The following is a 17,117-nucleotide window of genomic DNA, read 5'->3' as shown; positions in this document are numbered from 1 at the left end:
GCTGGAGGAAGCGCGGCTTTGGTTTTGCCCACTGCCTGGCCATCATCTTCACTTCTGTTGGGCGTGTTCTGGCAAGTGTTTGGCTGGTTTGGTTGCAGTGCATGAGAGAAGAGACAAATTGAGTGTGTTCCTTGCCCAAATCAGGGTCCCTGTTTTCTACTTCCAGAATGCCCTGCCTGGAGATCTTGTAAAAAAGTGAATGGACTTGCCTCTGCCTGGACTCTGTAGGGGAAAACTTGAGAAGACAACTTTCTAAGTTTTCTGCTGCCCTGCCCCTGCTCCCTACTACAGTATCCTGTAGTGCTTTGGTCCAAAACATTCCTCATCAGAAAAAGCTTCTTTGGAAATTTATCCACCCAAGAAGAATCACTAGCATTTACTCACAAAACCCTTTTCGTACTTTTTTTTTTTTTTTGTATTTAATTCCCATAATAATCTGGTGAAGTAACTACCTACTTATGGAAGGGACTTGAAGTGGTTGTTATTTGTGGCACATGGTAAACAAAACCCAAACATACATCTTCTATGATCCCAGTCTAGTCTTCTCTCAGCTGTGTCATAGCATTTCTCTTGGTCCCATCCTTTGATACTATTGTCTGCTCAGAGACATCATGACCAACTTTAACCAGCCTTTGGGTTTTCCTGATTGTTGGGGGGCTGATTTTGGCTGTCTTCCTGGTTGCTGGAAGAATGAACAAGGACCCTTTTGCGGGATATATTACAAAAGTCATACTTCCTGGGGAGCCCAGAGTTCAGAGTTGCAATCCTTTCTCTGGCACATCCACCAGACATGGGTAAATGGATGCCGGCCAGTGTTAAAATTGTGGCATTCGAAGAGGGCAGAGGAATGTGGCTGGCTCCCAACCTCTTATTTTCCCATTCTACTGGAAGGTCGTGTTCATTCGAGCATTTAAACCAAAAATAAATTATTGTAATCCATTTGCTAATTATACCATGCTGAAGTTCTAGACGCTGTAAATTGCTGCCCTGATATATCTAGATGAAGTTTCTGGGAGTTTATTTTTAGCCATTCAGAAAGCACTCAGTTTCCTAGAGGCTTCATTTGTAAGTCTAGGAGGGGACAGGGAAAATGCATCTGCTCAGTCCTTCTTGCCCTGTGACTTGGTTGGGGTCACTTAACCTCTTTGGTCCTCCTCCATAAAGGCCTGTGGTTGGACTAGCTGATCCTGAAGCCCTATCTGTCTTAAAGCTCTAACTCGTTTTGTGACTATGGAAACTAGAATGTGTCCAGACCTAGTTCTTCCCTGCTTCATTCATCCTGGTGAATGCCAAAAACCACCACCCCAACATGTTTGTGAACCATAGAACACTGGCCCGCAGAAGCCTCAGGCTCAGTGGATACATGGTCCTGCTGTTTTGATCCTTGTATCTTGTGGGGTGAAGAGAGGAAGGATTTTGTGTTTAGCCCCTGCTTTGTACATAAAACACTGCTGGGTGCTTGCACGTGAGTGATTTTTAGACAGCCTCCCCCATTCAAGGTCTGATTTGCTCAGTCAGTCACTCATGAGCCTCTGTGTGCCAGCCACTGGGCTTGGTTCAGAAAAGAACTTGCACACCTAGGTGGCTCAACTGGTTAAGCATCTGCCTTCGTTTTGGCTCAACTCACAGTCCCAGAGTCCTGAGATCGAGCCCCACATTGGGCTCCTTGCTCAGCAGAGAGCCCGCTTCTCCCTCTCCGTCTACTTATTGCTCCCCTTGCTTGTGCGCTCTCACTCTCTCTCTTTCTCTGTCAAATAAAATCTTGGGGAAAAAATTCTTTCAAAAAGAAGAGGGAGAAAGAAAACATCATGAAGGCGAAATGGATGGGACTCCTAGCCCCAAAAAGACCAAAAGGGAAGGTAAAGCATGAAAGATGTCAAAATGCTTTGTGCACTCCAGTATTAGCCACAGATGATAAAGTTGCTGAGTGCCATCAGAGATATCACAGACATATTTTTGCTTGTTGGGGGAAGAGAATCAGGGAAAACCTTGAGGATGAAGAGGTATATGAGCCAGGTTTGATGTATAAATCAGATTTAGAAATGTAGGGTTTGGGTAAGGGAAATCAGTAGACCTGGTTTGGTAACCTTGGAAACTACCCCAGCCAGGTCACAGGGATGGCCCTCCCTGACCAGTCAGTAGTCACAGATGCCTAGCAGAGCACATTCCTTCCCATATACCATGACTTCCAGCAAATTTCCTTCAATTGTGGTATAAGTATATTTTTTCAGAGATTGAGCATAAAAAAAATCATTTGAAACAATTTCTTTGGATGTTTCTAGTACCTAGACTTCGGATAAATAATCTTTATTTATTTAGTTCTTGGGCATGGTAGTGAATGGATGGGTGAATGGATGGATAGTCAGATTAATGAATGGATGGTTTGGTGTCGTTGCAGAGCCACCACAGCAAGGAGATAGAGGCTGTTAAACTGGCTAGGCTTCTGGGTAGCTACATGGGAAGAGGGACCCTGCAGTTGGGCCTCGAATGATGAATAGGATTTCTTCAGCATACAGTGTGGATGAAGGTCTTCCATTTTGAGAGCAGCAAAAATGGAAGTGTGGAATGCATGACATTGTGAGAGAATGGCGAGTTATAGAGGTCAGGATATAGGAGGGTAGGCTGAGTAAACGTAGCGGCAGAGAGCACAGGCTTTGAGTTAGACAGATGGTGGTTTGAATACCAGCTCTGCTACATCTAGGAGCTGATTATCTTGGGCAAACTTCACTTCTTTTCTTAGCTTCTCCTGTCTCATCTATAAAATAGGAATATTAGTAATACTTTCCTCCAGTGGTTGTTGTGAATATTAAGGGAAATAAAGTAATGGTTAATACAGTGATTGGCATATACGTAACATACACTTAATAAGGGGTAGTTTGTGGTTCTTACTTTATTAAAATGACTCTGATTAAATTATGAAAGTGCTAGTTCAAACCAAAGAATTTGAGGGGGCGGGGAGTGGACTCTTTACTCTTTTACTTTTAAGAATGAGGCAGAGAAAGAAGAAGGAGCAAAAGAGAGAAAGTCCTTGGAGGAAAAAGGGGAAGTAGAAGAGTTTCCAGAGGAGGCAGTGATCCCAGAGGACCCAGAGAACCCGCCACAGATTGAGAAGTCTCTGGAATTTGCAGTGACCACATCATTATTAGAACATTTTGGAGATGGTGATTTATGGAGGTGTGAAGTAGAGGAAGTGGTAGTTTAGATGACTCGGGGATTCTCTCTGGAAGGAGAAAGAACTTGCAGCGGGATGGGGCAAGGTCATGGGAAAAGCTTTGTTGGATGAAATCACTGGAACTCAGCACAGTGTTTCTCTGCCTTTCTAAACCAATACCCCCTTCAAGATTCTGATGTTCTGGCACCCACGACCCAGCACTTATCTTCAGCTCCATTTGGGCATCATATCTGCCAAGAAGATCTTGTCTGGATTTACTTCTTGTAGTTGTATTTTTAAAACAGTAGGAATGTAATAACTGCCTTGGAATGAAGCAGGCAGGCGAGAAGTGATGTGGGCAGGAAGGGTGGTAACAAGGGTGGATCTGAGATGGCACTGAACAGGTGGGGAGGGGGAGGGAGGAAACAAGGATGGATCCTGGGGGTCTGGCTTGGAGGACTGAGCAAATAACCACACCAACTGGTGCATGTCCCTTCTCTTTGTGGGTCCTCACCTCCACCTGCCTGGATGATACCTCACAGGTTTGTTGAGAGTGAGAAACCAAATGGCAGATGTGGTCATTGTTTGGAAACTCTAAATGTTTTATAACTCTAGGGTATCATTACTAATAGTGTTATAAGCAAGAACTAGCACATCCAGCTCTCTTTCCCATGTGCTCTCTCCATTTTTTCTGCACAGCTTCTATGTCAGTAAGTGTAACTCTAAATGGCAGGAGGGAACTCACATGTATTGCTCACATACCCTTTTATAGATAAGGAATGAATGTGTGTGGAGATTAAAAAATAATCCAGCCCAAGATAACACCCCGCAACTGGGAAATACACTTTCTTTTCAAAGACACATGGAACATTCGCAACAACTGGCTACATCCTAGGCTATAAAATGCATCTCAATAAATTTTAAGGAATCAGCATCCTACAGCTCACATTCCCCCAGCACTGTGCAATTAAACTAGAAGTCAATAACAGAAAGATGAGTTTTAAAAATATAGATTTATAAAAAAAAACACTTCTAACTCACTCATAGGTCAAAGAAGAAAAGATAATAGAAATTTAAAAATACTTATAAGTGAATGGTAAAAGAAATATTAAATATCAAAGTCATGGAATAGAGCCAAGACAGCACTTAAGGGAAATTTATGACCTTAAATGCTTGTATTAGGGAAGAAGAAGGGCTGAAAATTAATGAATGGGCTAAGTATCCAATTTAATAACAACAGTAAACATAAATAACGCAGCCCTGGGTTGCACAGTTATAAGTGGTAATGACAGAATTTGAATATAGACATGGCTGGCTACAAAGCCTTCACTCTCTCCCCTATACCATGAATCTTTCTGTGTGCTATTTTCCATAATATGCTTAATATCTGGAAATCCTGCTTCTCCCCAAGAGTCAAAGAGATGAGCCTGTAGGGTAAATCCCGTTCATTTATTCATGTATCCTTTTACTCATTCAGTCATTAAATATTTATTGAGCATTTGCTATGTGCCAGGCACTGTGATCGCTACCTCAGTTGCCTGAATGTTCAAAAACCAGTCTTCGGCCTGAGGCCAAACTGCCACTGCTGCTGCTTGCTGCTTCTGCTGCGTGTCCCCCCGCCCCCCTCAAGCTGCTTGAACCTTCTCTGCTGCTTGTCAGAACAGCATACTCATCAAAAATGACTGATTTCTCTCTTGTCTCTTTCAACAGGTAGACTGAAATTACCATGTGTCCAAATTAAAATTGCATACTTGAAGGATTATTTGAAGGACTATTCTTAGACCCTTTTAAGAAGATTTAAAGAAAAGTGAGTTGTTTTTTTTTTTTTTTTCACTTCAGAGAGTATTCATGATCTAAATTAATGTTATGGGTGATTTTTTTTCTCTACCTCTTAAATATGCATTAATAGGTAGACTTTATCTCCACTTATTTTATAATACCTTCTTTCCCTAAGAACAATGAGGAGGCAGTACGAGATTACTGCTTGCCATCCCTATAAGATTTTACTACCTTTTAAAAGCTTATGGCATCTTAGAGATGAAATGGCTTTCGAGCCATAGACCATTCAATAGATGATGATAGATAGATAGACAGACAGATATATAGATAGATGTAGATTATAGATATTTGGCCCAAGCTTAGAAACCTCCAAGGACTAAAGAGGAACTTGGGTATTTCCCCACATTTAAAATTTTTCTAGAACTCTTCCATAATCTGGGTTTGAAATCCATTCCTCCTCATGATGCCAAGCCTCCTTCTTCTTTATTAGACAGTCCTAAAAATGGTTGAAGACAAAGATCATGTTTTGCTTTGAAATCTTTTCTAATTCTTTATTCCTTTAATAATAATTGGGCTTCAAGAGCAGTTCCTGCCCTGGTCACCTTCTTTCCAATACTGAAATGTCTCCTTAAAAAGGTATACCTAGAACACAGAGCTCTACTCGTGTCCCTTGTCCCAGGAGATCATGAGAATCAAAAGAAAAGAAACCCAAGACCAGACTTGCATTGCAGGCCTAGTTCTGCTCTTGCTGTGCTCTTACGAAAATCCCTTCATCTCTCTGAGCTCAGAGAACACAAAGAGGGGAGGATGAGAGGCCCTAAGATGTTATTACCTCATTATGGACATTTCTGTTGATTTGGAGTAAGGAAGTTGCTGCTTTTCACTGTCCCAAGCACTGGGATGGGGCCAGGACTTGGGGATCAGTGGGACCTGGGTCCAATCCCAGTCTTATCATTTGCTGACTTTGTCACCCATAGGCATCTCCTCTCTGAGCATCCATTTCCTTGTTTGTGAAATAAATATATTAATGCAGGTGGTGGCACAGGATCTGTGTATATTTGCTGGGATAAGGTACATAAAACACTTGTTGCCTGACATTTGGCAAATGTTCAATCAATGCTAGTTCCTATTCATATTGTAAGTAATGATGGAGCTACTTACTTTTAGCTGGAGGAGAAGACAAGGGGTGGTAAAAACTCTAATAAAACAGAATATGTGGGCATGCTTATTAGGGAAAAGGAAGAAGTGTCCATATCCCGTAAACATTCAAACAAACAATTTCTGGGAAATTGATGAAATTTGAACTTGAATTCAGAAGGATCAGTTGTTCTGGAATATATAGTCCAAAGGGCAACTTTTAAGGTGGGTCTGAGGAACTATACAAATTCTGCTACCACCTCAGTCCTGGTCAGTAAAGACTGTTTTCTCCAGGAGGGTCCTGAGACATGCCCCACCCTAGACCTGGGGGACCTTGAGAATCTTCAAATATTTATATGTGTTCAGAGGCTACTTCTGAGTGTGAAAGGGATTTACAAGCTGTTAAGTGCCCTACACATATTTTGTATCATTTGTATATCATGGTATATTCAATACTTTGGAAATCAAGAGGGTAAAATCCCAACGAGCAAAGTGTGGAATGAACCAGTGGAGTCCAGCCCACGGATTTCTTGAGTAGAACAGTGCGTGAACATGCATGTAAATATCTATGTGCGTGTCTGCTCGCATGTGCTGTTGCTGCTGCTGCTGTTTGTGTGTGTGTGTGTGTGTGTGAGAGAGAGAGAGAGAGAGAGAGAGAGAGAGAGAGAGCGAGCACTAATCTTTGGACACTATAGATGTGGTCACCACACTACATGGTGACCAGCTACCTGGAAAGAGAATAAATAACAGAGGAGTGAAAACACAGGCTGTAGCATCAGTCAGCATTGCTCTATAGCTGCCCAGCTGTGTGACCTTGGCCACACTTTTAACAGAAATGCCAGTCTCTGCCTTCATGGAGCTGGAAGTCTGTGGCCAGGTCTACTCTGTGAGGGGTCAAGAGAGTCAGTGTAGAATTTTCCCTTCACACTGGACTACACTCTACAAGTCAGTGTAGAATTTACCCTTCACACTGCCCAGACTGTGTGAGTGCCTTTCTCCCATGGTTCATGGAGTTTATTAGTTTAGGGAAAGTTATTTTGACCTGTTGGATCAAAGGAGCTTCCTGAGGCATCTTAGATTCCATAGGGCCACTCCCCCAAGGTGCCAGGCACCTCAGTGGATGGAGAAGCCCACACAAATGAGCACACCCTCTAGCCCTGCTAGACAGGCTAATTCCAGAGGTGTCCCACACCTCGGCCATCCTTCAGAGTCCCCTTTGTCAACCTGGGTTTGGGGCTGGTGAATCTTAAATTCAGAACCAGAAACTGAGTTATGATTTAAAGTGTGGAACAAGGATTTTTTTTTTTTAATTTGGAAATTAAATATAGCCAATATCATGGCTTTTTGTTCTCCAGGCAGCTACTAACTATAGACACATGGGTGCTGCCCCAGACTGATGCTGCTGTACCCATGGTCTGGTCAACCACTGGTCAGAGGTGCCCCTCTCAGGGGTCTCCAGACCCAGGGAAGACTGCCTCATCCTGTTTTGCGGGGTTTTTCAAATTGTATGTTGTGTGACACACTAGTAGATCATGAAATTAATTTGGTGGTTCAAGATTGTCATCTATTAAAATAAAACAGAGTAACCCAGTAACCCATAGAGTGAGTGAAGATATATACATTATATATATATATATTCAGCAAAGCTCTTAGATCCCAAATAGTTATAGTGGGGGAAAAAAGAGGAAACTTCCACAAATCGATAAGGAATAGAACAATGGCAGGAGACCCAAACAGATACTTCACAAATGAGGGTTTCCAAATAGCCAAAATAAGCATATGAAAATATGATCACTTCTCAGAGAATTGCAAATGAAACCCACAGTGACACACTACTGCAAACCCACAGTAATGGCTAAAATGAGGAAGATGTGTAATACCTAGTGTTGGCAAACGTGAAGCTAGAATTCTACGTGTCTGGCTGAAGTATAATTTGGTATAGTGACTTTGGAAAACTGGCAATACCAGCCAAAGCTGAACGTCTCCACACCAGGAGTTCCATTCCTGGCTACACACCGTGAGGCATGCACACTCACGTCCACCAGGAACCATGGCCAGTGGAATGGATGAAATGTGGCATATCCACACAATGCAATATTGTTCACAGCAGTACCAATGAAGCTCACACACAAAATGTTGAAAGAAAAAGCCAGACATTAAGAAACTTTCCTACATCTATATAACGTACAAAGACTGACAAAACTCATCTGGGCTGTTAGAAGCCAGGACAGTGGTTACCATGGGAGGAAGAGTTGGTAAATGGCAAAAGGCAAGAGGGGGTTTTCAAGGTCCTGGTCATGCTCCGTCTCTTCATCTGAGGACTGGTTTCCAACTGGGAGTGTTTATCTAGCTCATCATTTATGACAGGTACATATTGCTTTCTTACATCATGCTTCTATAAAAGTTTATGAAATGAATTTCTAAGTCGTAATTTATAAATGGAGATGAAAGAGTAGAAAAACACCGCAGGTAGCAAAAAGAAGCAAAAGGAAAACTTCGGTCCCATGTGTGTACTATATGTGTATCTACACTGGGTTGTGATGTCAATTGTATTTCTTACTGTGAGTCACAGCCCAGAATCTTGAGAGCCACTGGTATAAGAAGAGGAACCCAAGGCCCAGAGAGGAGGGAAATTAAAAGCAGAGCTGAGAAGATGCTAGGTCTCCTTCTGCTGATTCTATCTCCTTTCCCTGCCGATCGGTGGAATGGCACATTCCTTTGAGTAGGCTCCGTCTGGCACCTTCATCTCTCTGTGAGCCAGTCCTGTGCTTTCTGTCCAAGGGGAGCAATTGTTTTTCCACCCACAGATGGGCAGAGTCTGAGGCCCAGCCACCTCTGCAGGGGCCTGGCTCCAGCTCCCTGAATTCCCTCCCACCTCCTTCCTGCCTCTCCTGCCTGATGTGCTTCCCTCAGAGCTCCGGAAACATCACTGCACTCAGCCATGTTTTCGTTTGTGTAATGTGACTGTTGTGCCAAAGCTATTTTATGGTTGTGCAAGTCGGAAAACTGTGAAGAAAACACACTGGGAGAAAGGAGTCCAACAAATCATGCAGCTCTGATGCTGGCTTTGTGCTTTTCATTTGTTAGGAAGTTGTGAGTCCACTCGGCAGACCTGTCCTGCAGGGTCTGGGGCTTCCCAGCCTCTGAGGGTATCTGATTTGTAAGATGCAGCCCCATTCTGGCTGGGCAGAGCTTCATGGAGGAGGAAAACGTTCTGTGGATTTTCAAAGGCCCCGTATGAACCTCACACAGGGCCTGGAACCATCTTAAATAGGAGGGTTACATAACATCAGTGGCTTTCCAGCTCTTCCGACTATGACCCACAGCACAAAATACATGGTGGGGGGCGGGGGGGAGTCTTCACTCAGGACACAGCACACTCTCACACAGGGAGAATAGAATGGTTTAGCTTAAGATAGCCCAGATCCCTCCAGGGAGGGGCATCTAGCCCGACTTCAGGGACAGGGAACCAGAGAGGGCCAGAGAGGTTTCATAGCAGCCAAGAGGTCTGAGCAAAGGTTAAGGAAAGGGGAACTGCACAGGCAAGGTTGCTCAAAGGAGAACCTCATTTGAAAGAAGCAGCATTGTGTTCTAGAAGCTGCCTGCACTTCTGTGGAGTTGAAGTTGAGGATATGTGTGGGGAATGTGGGAGAGGAGCCAGAAAAGGTGGACAAGGATCGGGTGGTGAAGAGCCTCTGTGCCATGACAAGATGTGTCCAGGGTTTGCAAAGGAAACCATTCATGAGATTTGTATAGGCAAGAAATGCCTGCAGCCTTGGAGATAAAGGGAGAGGTGCAGCCAGATACAGCTGGGAGTTCAGTGCGCCCCACAACTGCGTTTGACACTACTCACTTGTGCCATCCTCAAAGAAAATTTCCAGAGAGCTATTCTGATCTAGGCCTGGCTGAAGGCAGGAACTGGAGAGATGAGTAAGAAAGAGTTCTCAGCCTCACAGTTCTATCAGTGGACTGGCCGGTCAAAACCAAATATAAATTTAACATAGTAATTACTATTCCGGGGCATAACATCCCAAACTATGTTCCAGGATATATCAGCCCCACAAAATGTTGTTTAGAAGGAAAAGGAGGAGGGTTTCTTTTTGAGTGATCTGAGAAGTGCTGTATACCGAATTGCTCCTGGTAGATCTCACTGCCACTAGCAAACTCAAGGTTCCTAGAAGTCCTTCGGGGGCGGGGATGCTAACCAAAGTTGCTCAAACTTATTTGCCCAGAACTCCTTTTGCAAGTGTATTCAAGCCCCTCTGTTTTTTTAGGACTTATTTTAGGAAATTCTATCACAGAGACTGACCTGAAGCTCCAAGGAAGGAAAAGTGGGCTCTCTCTGCATGAGAGAGGAGGGGCGGTTTTCCAGAGAGGGAGCTTTTGTGTACATTATATAAGTCCCCATCTGAGCCCAGCACAGGGTCTGGCCCCCAGCAAGTGCTCAGTAAATAATTAAGAAATGAAGGAATGGCTACTCTGTTTCCTGGTAAGAAGAATGCAGCATTCTCAGCAGGGGCCGGAGATGTAGGGCACACGTTAGCAATGGTGCAGGTGTTTCCTTGCCAGTTAGATGTAGGGTCTCTTTCCCTTTATCCCCCCCTCCCCCATGACTGTTTTGGAAAATGCATCAGGAAGCAGCAGAAGCAAAGGGGTTTAAGATTCCCTCCTCTAGAGCCAGACTGCCAGGGTTTGAATCCCAGCTTCATCACATCCTAGTTGATTCCTTAATTCTTTTTTTCAGCCCCTTCCCCTATAAGATGGACCTAAAAATAGTGCCCAGGATTAAGTGTTAATATAGGCTAGATCCTGAGCCTGGGGCCTGGCAGGTGGTAAGTACCACCTAAATGCTAGCAATTCTCAGTTGCTGGCTCCTTCTGCTGGGTGCCTCCCCCCAGCCTCTGTCTGAGTTCCCTTTCCAGTTTTCCACTTTCCCAGCAGACTGCAGACCCTCAGATTCCTGAATGATGTATTCTGCACATTTCTCCCCCCGACTGGCATTGGGAAGGGCCAGGATGACGTTTCTTCATTTTCCACAGTCAGGGCTGTTTGAGGTAAGGCTCAGGTTCCATTCCCAGTTATTAGTACTTAAGCACTCCGGCTGGGTAAATATTTCTGAGGAAGTCCAGCACATCTATTATTAATTTACTGCAAGCAGTTGCTGTCCATTCTAGAATCGCTTCTGCCTACAGAGGTTTTTGTAGGCTGTGCACAGAGTTCTCCTGGCCTTAATGCTTTTCAAGGGCTGTGGTGGCAAGAGGTCTGTCCTGCCTTTGTCTCCCTGGGGAAGGGTGGACAGTCGTGCGGGCAGTGGGCATAGGATGCATGTTGGAGCCTGTGTAAATCTGGTAATGGACCTAGTGGAATCTTTTCTTTACACCCTCTCTACTTTCAGCTTCACATCTGACTTTGGCCAGAAACCAGGGTGTCATCCTTGAGAGCACCTTCTCTGCCATGGTCCCATGTCCCCTTGTCACCAAGCTCTAGTGACACCATCTGCCAGACTTCACAAACCCAATCCTTTCTCTTGTACTGCTACAAATCAGCTACTCCCAGGATCTGCCTTCCCCTATCCCCCAGATCCCTGCTTCCCTGATCATGAAACTAAATCAGGACCCCTGCTTTGCATTGTCATGGAGCTCCCCGACCCCTTTTTAAATCATCTTCCAATCTTTTTATTACCTGTCCCTGCCAGCTTCTCTGCTGGACTGTAAGTCCATGAAGGTAGAGACCAAATTCATCTTGGCAATGATGTTCAACAAATAGAAACCTCCTCCCAGTCAGTGACAGACAAGATTATGTTTCCTTTCTCCTTCCTCCCTCCCTCCGTTCTCTCCTTCCTTTCTCCTTTCTTTCATTTTCTTAACTACAGTTGAAAGGGGGCCAATGATCACCTAGTCAAAATTTCGCAGAAAGTCTCAAGGCCACTCTGGGAAGAAAGGAGGCAAAATAGGACTTTGAACCCCCAACCCAGAAGCTACCCAAAAAAGTGTAGGTAAACTCCCATACACATTAGAATTTTATTTTTGATTTTTCTTTAGGGGAATTAAAAAGTAGTTCTTCTATAAAACTGACTCTGTAGCTGTACTTCCTAAGTTTAAACTCCACTTACTTATTGTTCTGTGACCTTACTGTTGTGTGACCTTGGACAAATTATGGGAGCTCTTCACGGTCAGTTTTATCATCTGCAATTTGAGGTAGTGCTAGTGTCTACCTCAGAAATTTGTTGTGGGATTAACAAGTAAAGCACTGTGAATAATGCCCAACACATAGTAACAGATTTAGTTAGTTATCATGGTTATGGTTGTGATCATCTCCATTCACAAAACCATGTATTAGTGTTCTGTGCTTCCATTTGCCTGAAGCATGTCCAAATTTCCCCATGGTTAGGATTTATATATACTTTTAGCTTTCACTGGCTAAAACACATAAGACAGAAAGCTGCTGTGAATTCAATAATGCAACTCAATGTGTATTCGTTGTAACAGCTTCTACATATGTTATGCAAGACATTGATTCAGTTATAGATAATATGTGATGAGTCAACATACAGGTTCCTAGATGCTACAGTGAAAATTATCCCCCAATTAGAAAACTCTGATCTGGATTATTGCTGTTTCTTCCAGCATAGTTCATGCCCATGCTAGGCACTGAGTTAATATATGAATAAACAAGTACCTGGGTGGGTGGGTGGATGGATGGATGGATGGATGGATGGATGGATGGATGGATGGATGAATAGATAAATGGTTGAATGAGTGGGTAGATGAGGCTGTTTTACATTTGCCTCTTGATTTACTTTGAACACAATAAGTGTATATGTGTATTAATGTGCATGTGTCTATGAACATTTGAGAGAAAGTTCCAGCTATTTCTGACCCAGGGAAGAAGATAGTCATAGTTACATAGCTTGGATATTCCCTCATTTTTTAGTTTACAAGGTCGTTTTTCACTGGAGTCCTTTCAGCTGTCCAGCACTGACAAAAGATAAGCACTCTCTCTGTCTCTTCCATGCCTTTCTCCTCCAACAATGAGGGCTTTGTGCTGGAAAGATTGCCTATAGATACTTCTTTCCCAAGGCCCCATAGCCTGGTCTGGCTTCTATCAGGAGTATTGGTGGGGGAGGGGGACACAGACAGTTGAATTCAGGGACCAATGCCCGTGGCTTGGTGCCAACTCAACAAATCAGGCTGGGGTAGATAACTCAGTGTCTCTTCTGGGATGTAGGCAGCCTGGCCACCTGACCCGGTTATCCAGCTATCTGCAGCCAGCACCCTGGAAGTCATCAAGCTCTAGTTTCCCAGAGTCTTTTGCTGAAGGCCCAAGAGAGGATGCATAGCTGGAGCAAATGGTGAGAGAAGGCAAATGGTGAGAGAAGGTAGCCAGTCTAAGGGTGTGAAGAATTTTACCCAGTAGGTGTAAGCAGCTGCTGTGGCTACTGTGTCTTAGGGCTCCAGTTCACTAATGAGATTAAAATGCCAACAGCCTGCCTCTACATACACTTACTTAGGAACACATTGGCTTGAACTGCTTAATGAGTGTTAGTCAGGAATCTAAGAAAGGCTCAGGCTGGCAGGCGCCTGGCTGATTCCTTGTTGATTAGAATGCTAAATGTGTCGCCCTTTGAAAGTCTTCAGTTGCTCAGAGAGCAAACCCAGAGTTGAGATTTCCTGGTAACCCTTACACTCCCACTGTTTCTAGATGTTCATAAATCAATAAGCTGATGTGGGTAAAGAATGGTTAATGAAGACATTTTGATAATGGCAGAAACAACAATTATCATGATTGTCATAATAATAAACAGTGGTTATCAAACCTGGCTGCCCACCAGAAACACCCAAAAGTTTGTTTATTGTTTTGAAAATACAGATCTGGGGCCTATCCCTAGTAATTTTATTTCCCCAGACCTGGGGCCCAGGAATCTATATGCTTAATATGTACGCTGGATGAATCTGATGTTCCTGGCTGAACCCTAAATTTGAGAATTACTACTCTGTAGAATGAGGGCATGTTGGACCCACATTGGTGTCTTGCTGTCACTTCCTAAGCTGTATGGCCTTGTGCCTATTGCTTAGTCACTCATAATCCTCCAAAAGGGATTATGTAAAATGGTGCAACCACTATGGAAAGCAGTGTGATTATTTCTCAAAAAATTTAAAATAGAATTACCATTTGATAAAGCAATTCCACTTCTGGGTTTATACCCCCCAAAATTGAAAGCAGGAACTAGAAAAGGTGTTAGTACGCACATGTTTATAGCACCATTATTTACAATAATCAAGAGGTAAAAGCAACCCAAGTATCCATCAATGAATGAATAAATAAACAAGATGTGGCATACACATATGATGGAGTATTAGTCTCAAAAAAGGAAATTCTGACACATGCCACAATGTGGATGAACCTTGAGGACATTACCCTAAGTGAAATAAGCCAGTCACAAAAAGACAAATACTTTATGATACACCTATATAAGGTACCTAGAATAGTCAAATTATAGAAACAGAAATTAGAATGAGATTTAGCAAAAGCAATTCTAAGAGGAAAGTTCATAGCAATAAACACTTATGTTAAGAAGCAAGAAAGATCCCAAATTAGCACATTTAAGGAGCTAGACAAAGAAAAACACACTAAGCCTAAAGTTAGCAGAAGAAAGGAAATAATAAAGATCAGAGTAGAAATAAATGAAATAGATACTACAAAAAAAAAAAAAAAGAGAAAAGATTAGCCGAACTACAAGTTGGTTCTTTAAAAAGTTAAACAAAATTGGCAAACTCTTAGCTAGATTAACGAAAGAAAAAAGTCAAAGGACCCAAATCATAAAAATTATAAACAAAAAAGGAGACATTATAACTACTACCACAGAAATTTAGAGGATCATAAGAGACTACTGTGAGCAACTCTATGCCAACAAACTGGGCAATCTAGAAGAAATGGAAAAATTCTTAGAAACATGCAACTTACCCAAACCGAATCAGGTAGAAATAGAATATTTGAATAGACTAATCAGAAGTAAAGAGATTGATCAATAATCAGAAATCTCCCAACAAAAAGAAAAGCTCAGGACCAGATGGGTTCACTGGTGAATTTTACCACAGTTTTAAAGAAGAATTAACACCAATCCTTCTCAAACTCTCCCAAAAAGCCAAAGAGGAGGGAACATTCCCAAACTCATCAAGACCAGTATTATCCCGATACCAAAACCAGAAAAGGACATTCCTGGAAAAGAAAACTATAGGCCAGTATCTCCAATAAATATATATAACATTCTCAATAAAATCCTAACAAATCCAGAAGTACATTAAAAGTATTATTCACCATGGTGAAGCAGAATTTATCCCAGGGGTGCGAGAATGGTTCAACCTATATAATTCAATTAATGTGATACATCATAATAGAATGAAAGAAAGAATCATGATCATCTCAATAGATACAGAGAAAGCATTTGATAAAATTTAACATCCATTCATGATTAACACTCATACGTAGGCATAGAAGAACATATCTCAACATAATAAAGATCATATATGACAAGCCCACAGCTAACATACTTAATGGTGATATGTTGGTGAAAGGTTTTCCTCTACAATAAGGAACAAGACAAGGGTGCCCAATTTTACCACTCTTATTCAATACAATACTTAAAGGCCTAACTAAAGCAATCAGACAAGAAAAAGAAAAGTTATCAGAACTGCAAAGGAAGAAATAAAATTGTTTCTATTTGCAGATGACTTGATTTTATAAAAAGAAACTCCTTTGTAAAGACTCTACTGAACAAACAAAACAACCTGTGAGATCTAGTCAATGAATTATGTAGTAAAAAGTTTCAGGATGCAAAATTAACATAGAAAAATCACTAGTGTTTCTATATACTAACAACAAATTTTCGGTAAAAAGTAAAGCAATCAAAACCTTTGACAACAGCATCAGAAACAAAATACTAAGGAATGCATTTAACTAAAGAGGTGAAAGATCCGTACTCTGAAAACTACAAGACACTGATGAAAGAAATCAACGAAAACACAAATGAATGGAAAGATATCTTGTGTTCATGGATAGGAAAAATTGATATTGTTAAAATGTCCAAACTACTGAAAGCCATCTACAGATTCAGCGAAATCCTCATATCAGTGGCATTTTTTACAGAAGTAGAAAAGGCCTGCCTAAAAATTTATATGGAACCACAAAAATCCTCAATTGTCAAAGAAATCCTAAAAAATTAATTAATTAATTAATTAAAAAAAAAAAAAAGTCCTGAGAAAGAACAAAGCAGTGGGCATCACAGTTCCTGACTTCAAGCTATAATATAAAGTCATAGTCATCAAAACTCTGTTATTGGCATAAAAACAGACAAATAGATCAATGAAACAGAGTTGAGAGCCAAGAAATAAACCCAACCATATGGGCAATTAATACTTTACAAAGAAGCCATGAACACTCAGTAGAGAAAAGACGGTCTGGCCTCTTCATTGGCACTGGGATAATTGGATATTCACATGTAATAAAATGAAATTAGACCCATCCCTTACACCATTCACAAAAAATAACTTGAAATGGATTAAAGACTTAAATGTAAGACCTGAAACTATGAAACTCCTAAAAGAAAACAGGGGAATAGCTCTTTGACATAGGTCTTGGTGATGCCTTTTTGGTCATAACACCTAAAACACACACAATGAAATAAGAAACATATAGCACTATATCAAATTAAAAGGCTTCTGCACAGCAAGAGAAACCATCAACAAAGTAAAAAGACAACCTACAGAATGGGAAAAGATAGTTGCGAGCCATATATCTGATAAGGGATTAATATCCGAAATATACAAAGAACTTATAAACCCAAAAGCAAAAACCAAACCAAACCAAAAACAAACCAAATAACCCCATTACAAAATGGACAAAGGACCTTACTAGACATTTCTCCAAAGAAGATATATGAAAGGCCAACAGGTGCATGAAAAGATGCTCAACATCACTAGCCATTAGGGGAATGCAAGTTAAAATCACAATGTGATATCATCGCACACCTAGAATGGCCACCATCAAAAAG

At 41.8% G+C, this 17,117-nt stretch overlaps 1 protein-coding gene across 12 annotated transcripts in view; it reads left to right on the top strand.

Moving 5' to 3' along the window:
* The window catches only part of TENM4 (teneurin transmembrane protein 4), a 2,793,707-nt gene that overhangs the window by 2,353,644 nt on the left and 422,946 nt on the right, over window positions 1-17,117 (top strand). For 7 of the 12 annotated variants that reach the window (XM_072726027.1, XM_072726024.1, XM_072726026.1 and 4 more), the window contains one exon: window positions 4,862-4,958. The exons of the other annotated variants lie outside the window; for them this stretch is intronic. The gene's annotated coding sequence lies outside the window, so the exon portion shown is untranslated. The remainder of the gene's footprint in view (window positions 1-4,861; window positions 4,959-17,117) is intronic. 12 annotated transcript variants of the gene reach the window in all.

The sequence above is a fragment of the Vulpes vulpes genome, chromosome 11 (genome assembly GCF_048418805.1).
Source record: "Vulpes vulpes isolate BD-2025 chromosome 11, VulVul3, whole genome shotgun sequence".
Lineage (NCBI taxonomy): Eukaryota > Metazoa > Chordata > Mammalia > Carnivora > Canidae > Vulpes > Vulpes vulpes.
This window is presented reverse-complemented; position numbering and strand designations above follow the sequence as displayed.